At 41.0% G+C, this 10,663-nt stretch overlaps 1 pseudogene; it reads left to right on the top strand.

The window, feature by feature from the left end:
* The first annotated feature begins 233 nt into the window (after positions 1-233).
* Positions 234-9,364, top strand: LOC134390381 (heterogeneous nuclear ribonucleoprotein A1-like 3; annotated as a pseudogene).
* The last annotated feature ends 1,299 nt before the right edge of the window (positions 9,365-10,663 follow it).

The following is a 10,663-nucleotide window of genomic DNA, read 5'->3' on the forward strand; positions in this document are numbered from 1 at the left end:
TGTGCTATCTGATTCACTTGGATATAATTTCTGAAAAGAATCATCACTTATTAAAGAGAACAAAGACTTTTTCCAAAACCTAGGAGCTTTTATTGCACTTCCCCTATCAGGATTTGCCATATGCATCCTTCAATATTTGGATCGGCCTTAGTCACTGCGTTAATTTGCTCCAGTGAAGAGACAACACATGGAACAGCAGTTGCAGTGGGAATCACCACCTGACTCAGACAGACATGCTGGGTAGCTCTTCTGGCACCAACTCCATCTTTTCCACGACTGAAGCTCCTGACAGCAGACCTACCAAGGTTCCAGCTTCCACAAGGTGACCTCACCCCTGGGATCCCATGGCATTTCTTTCCAGCATGGAAGTGACTTCACCATCTTCTATTTTATTTCCCAGCTCCTCTATCACCCTCTTCCCTGCGTTAAATCCCCTCTGTTATAAATACCTGATGGAGACACCATTGCCCTAGATAGACTACCTAAGGGTCAGCTAAGTTGATTCACACTAGTCCCCTGGGACTAAAATTAACACATTTTTCTCTGAATATCTAGTAGGAATGTCTATCCCTGGCAACTTTCAAAATCTCCACGTTAGCTTGCTGACCTCTTTAAAAACACTATCACAGTATCAGGGCCAACTGGCAGCTATTTGTTTACCCCATACTTTCAAAATAGTTGATCAGAATAAATACCACATTCTAGGCTATTTTCAAAGAATTGAAAGATGTGCACGTGCATATTCAAATCTTATTCCCACCCAGTTTCTCAGTTTGGCCATTATACAACACTGATGATACTTGGAGAATAAAAGGTTTTGTTTTTGTTTTACATTAAAAAGTAAAAATAAAGCACAGACCTTAAAGGCTGGCTCATCTATTTAATTCCCAAAGATCCCATGTTTAATTTGAGCCAGAGATTTCTGCTTATCTGATGATTTCATGAGCCCTGATTGCGGCACTGCCTTTGGATTTACGATGAAACTCACGTGGAGTCTGCAATCACTTGCCTTCAGTGTGAATCCTCCTAACTCTTTTAGTTTAGGGATCTCATTTTTATTGTGCCTTTCTAAAGGATTCTGCAGCCTGCCTCAGCAACCTATTTCTCATGGGAAAAAAGATTCTTCTAGGTAGGAGGGTCAGACACACACACACATACATGTATTTCCAAGCCAATATTTTGAAGACAGTTCTTACAGTCTTTGTGAACCAGAAAGGCCCCAGCATAAAAAAGGGGAAAGAATTCAATGTCAACTAGGCTAGGACAGCATTTAGCAATGGATTGCACTCACCATGCCATTAAACTTGAAATTAAAGCTGGCTCCCTAGACTAGATCATTGAGTACAGACTACCTGGTGAGTACTATTAGCAATGATTGTCCCCTGTACCCTCTGAGGTATGTATGTGTTGAATTTAATTTTTTTGTTACTGAAAGAAAAAACAACAACAACAACAAGACAGATATGGGGTTGGGCCGTGTAGGGTTGCCAGATTAAATTCAAGCTGTCCGGTTGAATTCAGATAAATTAATAATGTTTTAATATAAGTGTGTCCTATGCCATATTTAGGACATATTCATACTAGAACAAATCATTGTTTATCTGAAATTCAGATTTAACTGGGAATCTTATATTCTTATTTGCTAAATTTGGAACCTCTATTGTGAGGATCGTTGCATTAGCTTCTTTTCATATAAAGGAGACTTTGCTGCATTTGGCAAGAGAGCATAAAGAAGTAGTTAAGAACCAAGACTATGGTGTAAGATTGCCTAGGCTTGAATCATGTCATCTCTACTTGATGGTAAGTGACTTTGAGCCAAAACCAGCTACATAATTTGTGGGGCCAGTTGCCTCATCAGCCTTCATTCTCTTCATTTTGGCAACAGCTACCCAGATACCCAGAGCTTCACCCTGAAGAGATGCCCAGTTGCCTGGAGGTGATCGATTAGCCGTTTGGCCACCACTTACTGGGAGCTTTTACATTTCTGCACCGGAATACAGAAGGGAGCCTTACTACCTTTCATCCCAGCAAGGTCCAAAGGCTAATTCCAAATATTCCCTTTCAGTGGGTGTCTGTTGTATGCAACCCACTATCAGTATTATTTAGGGGTTTTGGTTTTTTTTTTTGGTTGCAACAGAAAGGAACCCAGAATAAGCAGCAACACAAAGATTTTTGAGGAAAGCTACTCACACAATTCAAGGAAGGGCCGTGTGAACCAGCTTCAGGAAGCACAGGAGTAGAATGCAGTACAATTCCTGTAGAAGCCAAACGTTCTAAACCCTACTGTAGAAGCCTGACATCTTTGCACCTGGTCCCCAGCTGAGATGACCCCACCGTTTTCTGTCTCTGTCGTATGCACATCAGCTTGAGAAGTCTTGTAACAATTTCTTAATTGAAGATCTAATCAAGGATGATGTTTCATTTGGTTATCAATGTTTTCTTCATTCTTTAGCATCTCTAAAGCAGAATAGTCCATGGTTTTTCTGTTCTTCTTAGCTAGAGATATGTACTAATGTACTTAGGGGTGAGGTGTCATGACCCATGAAACTTGCTTTCAAATGGTTCAGCAATAAAATCATATTCAAAAATATATATAAGTAAAGAAATTACAGTAAAATGTTAACAACTGGTGAATCCTGATGAAAGGAAGACAAATGTTCACTGTTGTTCCCTTCAACTTTTTCATTTTAAAAATATTCAAAATAAAACTATGAAATGATAAATAAAAATAATACATAGTCCTAAAATATAAAAAGACCAACTCAATTCACCTAAAATATACAAAGACTAAGTCAATTCACCCCAGGAGTCCTAGGAGTCTGTATTTCATTACAGGTTGCATACAGATCACATCTTGAGAATATTTTAGAATTTAGTGGATAGTATTATTTGCTCAATGATTTACATCCTTGAAATGGCTAGGGTCTGCAGGCTTGAAAATCTTTAATAAACTGTGATAGGTATAGTTTGGATTGCCTAGCAGCCTTTGCTATCTCCCTGGTCCCTCTAATAGCACCTTTCTTTCCTCCCACAATTCACAATTTGAGGAGAGATCAACAGAGATTACACTCACCTAATCTTACTTTTCACAAGTACGTACCTGTAAAGCTACACGACTACGCCAGTTATCAGGTTGAGGCAATAGCTACGCTACTAGAGCTCACAGACCCTTCAAACCCATTGTACAGACTGAGTCACCAGACCCCTCACGCACAGGTCCACACTAGGTAATTGCGAAAAGATCCCAGAAGCTGTTGGCAGATGACATGAGCTCAGTCCGCAATAGTAGCAGCAGCAGCTAGCAGCAGCTTCTCAGAGGGTCCTGGAGACCCTGGCAGCAACAGCTTGCATGCAACAGCCACCAGCATCAGTAGCAGCTTCCTCGTGGCCCCAGCAGGGGCATGGGGGGGGGGCGCTGTGGATCAGAGCCACTAGTCCTTTATACTTAAGTCTACAACCCAGGACACCTGGGTGCACATGTGCAATTACATTAGACAATACCCAAGGAACACCTGGCACACATGCATATTTACATCAAATACTTGGCAAGATTCTGAACATTTGCGGGGCCCTGACCATTTTCCTATATTTTCCCAACAGCACCTATATTAGTTTTCTTTGCTAAATAACAAAATACCATAGCCCCCGCTCCCGCCTTATCTGTAGGTGATACATTACAAGACCCCAGTGGAGCCTGAAACCACAGACAGTACCAAACTCTATATACACTGTTTTTTCCTATACATACATACCTATGATAAAGTTTAATTTATTAATTAGGCACAGTAAGAGGTTAACAACAATAATTAACAATAAAATAGAACTATTATAACAATGTACCGTTATAAAATTAAAACAAGGGTTACTTGAACACCAGCACTGTGATATCACCAAAGTTGATCTGATAACCCAGATGGCTATGAAATGACTAACGTATAAGGTCACATATACATACCACATGAATATGCTGGACAAAGGGATGATTCAGGTCCCGGGCAGGACGGGGTGACACAGTGTGAGATTTCATCATACTACTCAGGACAGCATGCAACTTTAATGTATGAATAATTTATTCCTGGAATTTTCCATTTAATATTTTTGAACCACAGTTGACTGCAGGTAACTGAAATGGCAGAAAAGGAAACTACGAATAAGGGGGTACTACATTCCCATAAATTTAACAGCTTAAAACCACATACATTTGTCACTCCACAGTCTCTGTGGGTCAGGAGTTTGGGCACAGCTTAGCTGGGTCTTCTGTTCGGGATTTCACCAGGCTTGCAATCAAGGCATCAGTCAGGGCTCCAATCTAGTCTGAGGCTGAGGGTCCCATTGGAAGCTCACTGGTTGGTGGCAGAATTGCTCCTTGCAGCTGTAGCACTGAGGCCCTCAGTAACTAGAGATGCCCCCCATTCCTCAACACGGCACTGTGCTTCTGCAAGGCCATCAGGAGACCACTGCTTTAAGTCCCTGACCCTCTGTTAAAGGACTCACTGGATTAGGTCAGACCTACCCAAAATAATCTCCCATTTGGTTAATCCAAAGTCAATTGATAGGAGATCTTAATTACATCTGCAAAATCCCTTCACCTTTGTCATACAATGTAACCTCATGAAGGCATGACTATCCAGTCATATTGACAGGCCCAGCCCACGTTTGAGGGGAGGGAATTAAGAAAGTACTGTTGGGAAAATATAGGAAGAATGGCCAGGGCCCCTCAGATGTTCAGAATCTTGCCAAGCATTTGATGTAAATAGGCACATGTGCTCAGGTGTTCCCTGTTATCGTCTAATGTAATTGCACATGTGCATCCAGGTGTCCTGGGTTGTGGACTTAAGTATAAGGATGAGTGGCTCTGATCCTCTGCGCCTCCCCTCCCCGGGATGCCCCCCAATGGGGGGAGGGGGATATGGGGAGGCCACTACTGCTGCTGGAGGCTGCTGCTGCTAGTGCCCCCCTGACCCTCTGCAAGGCTGTTGCCGGATCTGTGAGCTGCTGCTGCTGAGGCAGCTGAGGACTGAGCTCATGTCATCTGCCCACAACTCCTGGAATCTTTCCCAATTACCTAGCATGGACCTGTGTGTGAAGGGTCTGGTGACCCAGTCTGTACAATGGGTTTGGAGCCTTAGCTCTGACAGTATAAATGGAAACTTTAGTATAACTAAAATAATGAGACATTTTGGCTTTAGTTATGATTTGCCTTACTTTGCAACTGGCTTCATCAGCAGGATTACTTTGCAAGTACACACGGGGGGTGAGAATCCTGGGGCCATTTTCGAGAACAGTCTACCACAGCGCCTGCAGTGGCCAACCTCTAAAACAGCCCTCAATGACCATTCCCACCTCCTGGTATTCAAACCTTTTTGCAGTCCTTTCCACACTGTACCAGGGTTGATCTGTGTGACCAGTAGAATACAACAAATTATTGTATGTCACTTCTGAGAGTAGGTTATAAAAGACACTATGGCTTCCATTTTGGTTTTTTTCATTCTCTGATCATTCACTCTTGGGGAAGTCAGCTGCCACTTTGTGTGAGCAGCCCTGTGGAGAGACCCACATGGCAAGGAACTGACACCTCCTACAAACAGCCACACAATTGAGCTTGGAAGCAGTTCTCCATCCCCTTCAGATAGCTGCAGCCCTGGCCAGTACCTTAACTGCAACTCCAGAGAAACCCCAAGCCAGATCATCCAGCCAAGCTGCTCCCAGATTCCTCTCAGAAACCGTGTGAGATGTTTGTTGTGTTAAGCTACTGAGTTTTAGAGTAATTTGTTATGCAGCTGTAGATAATAAACACCTGCCCTAGACCTGACTAAACTAGAAAGAGTGAAGATGCCTGTGTCCCTTTTCCCTGCAACATGGGAGAAGCACATGGTGTTTTTCTAGCCTCTGAATCCAGCCAAGAGTGAATTAGTGCTATGACTGGTGTTCCCAATATCACGAACCAATACATTTTTTTCCCCTTTTTAAGTTCAGAGCCTTCAAAGTACATTTAGACTGATGGAAACATTTTGGCCCTCTCTCTAACTCCAGCAATTGTGAATATATAGTAATATGCAACATAGTCAAGCCAAAGACAGTAATTCATTCCTCTTTCCTCCTCTCCCCACCTTGATTCTGTGATTAGCTTGTCTGAATTTGATTTTTTTTTCACTGGCAACCAAGAATTCTGACTCACAGAAACCCTCTGTAGGATCAGTTCCGTGCCTCGCTCTGGTCATTTTTTTTATGGCTTCTTTCCCTCCAAGGTCATGTTTGCTGATCCTGAATCACATGTTAGGTCATGCTTTTGAGGTTCCTTGGAAAATAAGTTCTGGTTACTTGTGCTTCTAAGAAAGCTCCTATAACATTTTCCTCCAGGGAAATCTTAACATGCTGACAATATAGCAATTTGACTAAATGATCTACATTTATTCCAGGATAAATTTTCTCTCCTGCGTATGGCTTTTTGCTTCCTGACTTAGCTAATCAAACTCTCTGGGTACTGAGCCAACTGTTCATGCTGAAGCAGCCTGAGCAGTCATTGTGAAGGGAAACACAATAAAGAAATCCCATGCATGAATTAAGCAAAAATTCTGAGTTCTAAGATGCAATTTCTTCATACTTGCTGATCTCAGTGCAAAGGAGTCCTTAGTGACCCCGCACTTAACCCACGACACTGCCTCTTCCCAGTTCTGAAATGCAACAATGATTAACACAAATTGGGATCTCTCTCTCTCTGTGAGACTCCTTCCCTACATAACAAATACTATTGTGAATTTTTTACTAAACTTCCAAGTACCACTACCAAAGTGACACCTAGATAATGCGTTTTTAAATGTATAATCACTAGACAAAGTAAAAAATCGCCACTCCTAACTATTCCCCCACAAAATTCCAAAATTTCCCAGAATAATATAGTACCCAAAGTGTAAATTCACTTCAACAGCATCATCTCTTACCAGATCAACTTCTTTACATTAGCCTAGTCACCATTCACAAAACTTGCCCCTGAAAAAACTCAAATTAAATAATCCTATTAATAGTTTTTGCCTTTTGTTCAGTACGTTCAGAGCAACAAGGAACTGAGCTGAGAGCTCAGAGAAATGGGCATAAATGATAATCTGCATTTTTTTCCCCCTGAAAAATGTTATCACTCTACCATATCAGTTAAGATCAGAGACTCTAGAACCAGACTACGTGGATTCAAAGCTGAGGTCTTCCATTTAAAGCTGTGTACCATTGGTCAAGTTACCTAACTCCTGCCTGCCTCAGTTTGATATCCGTAATGCAGGGGTAAGAATATCCACTTCAGAATCATTGTTATAAGAATTACCTTAATAATATTTGGAAAACAATAAAATATTGCCTGAAATATATTAAATATTAAATAAATAGCTGCACAGATCATATTAAAACCTGATTGTGTATCTCCCCACTTACTATAGGAAGTGCTGCTTCTTAGGCTTTAGTATCATTCAAAAGAGGCATCACCATCACATCTCCTGTAGCGTTGGTGTTGGTACTCTCCTACGTGCTGTGTAGATGAAGTTAGATTAAGGTGACCTTGGAGTATTAATGCCCCCAGATGACTAGCAAAATAAAATAAATAATATCTTCTCTGTAAGAACATATTATCCCAAGCTGAAAATTATTTCAACAATATTCTTGCAAATGCAATGTCTGACACACAATAAAAAATAACCAGGCACTCAGAGACAAGAAAACAGTCAGACAAATAACTTAAAACTCATAAGCACTTCAGATGTTAGAGCGTTTAGACACAGACTCTAAAATAACCATGCTTATTTTGTTCAAGGAGACAGGATAAGACAGAGAACTTTGGCAGAGAACTGAAAACCATAACAAAGAACCAAACAGAAACTACAAGAACTGAGACATAATAACTGAAAGTAGCAACAACTGAATAGATGGATTTAACTGCTGATTCCACAGTTCAAGAGAATCAGTAGCCTGCATATTAATTGGTCAGAAGGAACTATCCAGAGTGAAGCAAAGAGAAACAAAAGAATGAAAATTAGAAAGGAAGGTAAGAAACAGAGGATACAGTGAGAAGGTGCAGCAGAAGTTTAAGTGAAAATCTAGGAAAAGGAAAAAAATGCATAAATTACTTGAAGAAATAATGGAGGAGAATTTTCCAAAACAAAGATATTAATTCACAGATTCGGATTAAGCCCTATAAAACCCGGACAGGATAAACATCCAGGTACCTCATAGTAAAACGTTAAAAACCAAAGAAAAACAAAATTTTAAAGCCATCAGGATGAACAAAAAAGGCAGGTTGCCTTCAAAAGAGCAACAATTAGGCAAACAGCTGACTTTTAAACAGAGGTAATAAAAGCTAAAAGAGAATAATATCTTTAAGGTGCTAAAAGAAAATAATACCCAACCCAAAATTTTAACTCCCAAATTATAACTCCAACCCGAAACTATACCAAAACTATATTTCACGAATAAAGTGAAATAAGACAGACAAAACAGAATTTGTAACCAGTACATCTGCATTAAAAGAAATACTAAAGGCGTGTTTTTCAGGCAGAAGGAAAATGATTCCAGGTACAAACTCAAACCCATGAAGGAATGCGGCGAATGACCGAGCGGCCTGGCTCTCCGCGGCCGAGGCTGCCGGGGGCGTCGTCAAAGCCTCCCTCCCCTGCAGCCGTGTCTACCTCAGTCTCCTCGAGAGCCTGAACAGCTGCGGGAGCTCCTCATCGGAGGGCTGAGCTTTGCAGCAACTGATGGGAGTCTGAGCCATTCTGAGCAGTGGGGAACGCTCACGGACGGTGTGATAATGAGAGATGCAGACAGTGCTCCCGGGGCTGGGGTTTGTCGGGCACGCAGCTGTGGAGGAGGCGGATGCCGCCATGAATGCAAAGCACGCAAGTGGATGCAAGAGTTGGGCAACCACAGAGGGCTGTCTCCAGAGAAGATTCGCCGAGATCAGAGGCTCGCTGAACTGTGAGAAAGATCTCTGCTGGTGGCATTCAAGAAGACCATGAAGAACATCACCTAAGAGATTATTTTGAACAGTATGGGAAAATTAACATGACTGACATCACAATTAACCGAGGCAGTGGCAGGAAGAGGGGCTTCTCTTTGGTAACCTTCCATGAGCCTGACTCCATAGATAAGACTGTCATTCAGAAATACCACCCTGTGAATGGCCACAAATGTAAGGTAAGGAAAGCCCTGTGGAAAAAAACAGTTGGCTGCTGCTTCATCCATCAAAGAGGTCAAAGTGGTTCTGAAAACTTTGGTGGTGGTCATGGGAGGTGGTTTTGGTGGGAATGACAACTTTGGTAGTGGAAGAAACTTTAGTGGTCATGGTGGCTTTGGTGGCAGCCATGGTGGTTGGTGGATATAGTGGTGGTGGGATGACTATTATGGATTTGGTAATGGTGAAAACAATTTTGAAGGGATGGAAGCTACAGTGATTTTGGCAAATACCACAATCAATCTTCAAATTTTGGACACCTGAAGGAAGGAAATTTAGGAGGCAGAAGCTCTGGCCCCTATGGTGGCAGGGGCCAATACTTTGCTAAACCACAAAACCAAGGTGGTTATGGCAGTTCCAGAAGCAGGAGTAGTTATGGTAGTGGCAGAGGTTTTAATTCCTGCCAATAAACAAAGCTTAGCAGAAGAGAGGAGCCAGAGAATTAACAGGGAAGGTACAGGTTACAACAGATTTGTGAACTCAGCTAAGAACCTTGATGGTAGGGCGTAGCTGCTACAAAGAAGACATGTCTTAGTCAATACTCATATGTTATGGGCAAGAAACTCAAGGACCGTATTAGTGACTAATTGTATAACAGGTTATTTCAGTTTCTGTTCTGTGGAAAGTATAAAGCATTCCAACAAAGAGTTTTAATATAGATTTTTTTTTTTTTTTTTTGCAGCCATGCTGTTGATTGCTAAATGTAATAGACTAATCATGGCACTGAATGAATGTCTTTTAAAAATAAGTAATAAACAGACTAATGGCAATAATAATAATAAAGTTTAAAATACAGACCTTTTAGATACAAATTAAACACACTGACATTCATATTTAAAGTATGAATTAAAGACAGAATTAAAGAACCTAATAATGGCTTAAGAGTTTAGAAGGGGCTAAAAGGACCAGAGGTATCCAAAAGAAGTCTAAGTTCCTTTCATGCCCATGAAGAGGATAAAATATCAATTAATATAAGTTTTTGAGAATCAACAATGTATGTCATAATTTTGTGGTTAACCAGTAAAAGAACTGTAGAAGAATGTGCAACTTACAAGGCAGTAAAGGAAAAAAATAGAATAAGAAACTTGCAGTAAGCCCTAGAAATAAGAAAATTTGCAAGGAAGAAACACAGAATAGATGGAACAAATAGCACTGAAGTCAGACCGACCAAAACAATTTGTACTGCATGATTTGAATTGCCTGAAATTCTAAAAAACAGGCAAAACTAAACTATAATGTTTAACGGTGCATACTTAGGTAGTAACACTGAAGAAAAGCAAGGAAAGGATTACCGTGGAAGTTAGGAAGTGGTTTCCTTAAGGGAGAAAGAGGAAGGGAGTGACTCAGAGGAGACATGAAGGAGCTTGTAACCAGCTAGAAATACTCTCTAGCTTGGCTTTTGTGTGTGTGCTGATTCATTTAACTACATTTATTTTGTGTGCTTCTCTG

This window comes from Cynocephalus volans, chromosome 1 (genome assembly GCF_027409185.1).
Source record: "Cynocephalus volans isolate mCynVol1 chromosome 1, mCynVol1.pri, whole genome shotgun sequence".
In the NCBI taxonomy this organism is placed as follows: domain Eukaryota; kingdom Metazoa; phylum Chordata; class Mammalia; order Dermoptera; family Cynocephalidae; genus Cynocephalus; species Cynocephalus volans.